The sequence below is a fragment of the Sinocyclocheilus anshuiensis genome, unplaced genomic scaffold, assembly GCF_001515605.1.
Source record: "Sinocyclocheilus anshuiensis isolate Anshui unplaced genomic scaffold, SAMN03320099.WGS_v1.1 scaffold1642, whole genome shotgun sequence".
Taxonomy (NCBI): Eukaryota; Metazoa; Chordata; class Actinopteri; order Cypriniformes; family Cyprinidae; genus Sinocyclocheilus; species Sinocyclocheilus anshuiensis.
In genome coordinates this window covers 268629-269901 of record NW_015544316.1, presented here as the reverse complement: position 1 = coordinate 269901, position 1273 = coordinate 268629, and the positions used below count along the sequence as shown (strand labels likewise).

Sequence of the window (1273 nt, the reverse complement as noted above, 5' to 3'; positions counted from 1 at the left end):
GCGCTCGCACGTGTGTGTGTGTGTGTGTGTGTGTGTGTGTGTGTGTGTGTGTGTGTGAGCGCCTTTGTGTAAATGTGACTTTTAAGGCGAAAGCATCTGTGCTGCAGACGGCTACATCACAATGAAGTCACCTGAGTTTCATTTACATGGATTGAATTTGCAGGGAATGAATAAGTAAAATAAACCTAATAAGGTGTCCTTGAGATCACAGGAGACTGTTACATTAGCACTGACTATTGTACTTCTGCAATGCTTTCAGATTAATATATATATATATATATATATATATATATATGTGTGTGTGTGTGTGTGTGTGTGTGTGTGTGTGTGTGTGTGTGTGTACTTTAACAGGAGGTGCATTAGAAACTGTTCAAAGGAGAAACAAGTGATGTGCATTTTGCAGTCTAGGCATTGTGCCAGTCCTAATGTCCTAAAACAAATGTTTAAGGATACAAAATCTATCGCATCTGTTGTGATACCACCCAGTTTTAAACACTTTCAGTTGACACCGACACTAAAATAATCACACTACTTTGACTTTGGATGTGCTATTAGTAAGCCACTCTTACCCAAATTACGCAGCGCAAGAGTCTTTGTAGCTCCACTTGGCCAAGTTATTTGTGCTTTTTGGATCAAACAAAACCACCCGGTTTTGCACCACTAACCGGACGCCTGGACTTCTCAAAAGGCTTCCTTTGCACGGAAGAGCCCACCGCGCAAAAAGACGCATGGAACAAGTCCAGATCCAACTTGCTCGCAGCTCTCCATCAATCAATTTATTTACGTGTCCAGTCGCGATTTTAAGATATTTTGCTCCGGATTTCTTGGGCTCCTCGTTTCAGTGTTCAGCTAGTCCAGTGGTTGAGAATAAAAGTCCACAATTAACATCCAGCTGTCCGCGTCGCTTCGGAGAGCGCCTGACCCCCGCGGTTTCTTACTGAAGGTATGAAGGAGGCACAAATTCTCCAGCCTCTCGATATGCCCAGTGAATGAGCTTGTGCTTGAGCTTCACTTCACAAGAGCTCCTCCCTCCGTACAGTCAAAGGGGCTATCGTGACTCCACATAGGAGAGAGAGAGAGAGACAGAGAGAGAGAGAGAGAGAGAGAGAGAGAGAGACCTGAACGCATCCTCGCGCATGACTTCTGCGTGAGTTAAAGGTTTAAGTAACCTCAGCTATATGTTACCTTCTGAAGTAGCCTATTCACACTCTTTACTGCAGAGGATATGTCTGAGGTTTATTTACTTAAGTAAAATTGATTATTGATATGTATT

General features: G+C 43.2%; 1 protein-coding gene across 1 annotated transcript in view; it reads right to left on the bottom strand.

Moving 5' to 3' along the window:
• LOC107698122 (SLIT and NTRK-like protein 6) overlaps positions 1-921 on the bottom strand; it is a 16824-nt gene extending 15903 nt beyond the window's left edge. The window contains exon 1 of the mRNA XM_016499053.1: positions 570-921. The gene's annotated coding sequence lies outside the window, so the exon portion shown is untranslated. The remainder of the gene's footprint in view (positions 1-569) is intronic.
• Between the last annotated feature and the right edge of the window lie 352 nt (positions 922-1273).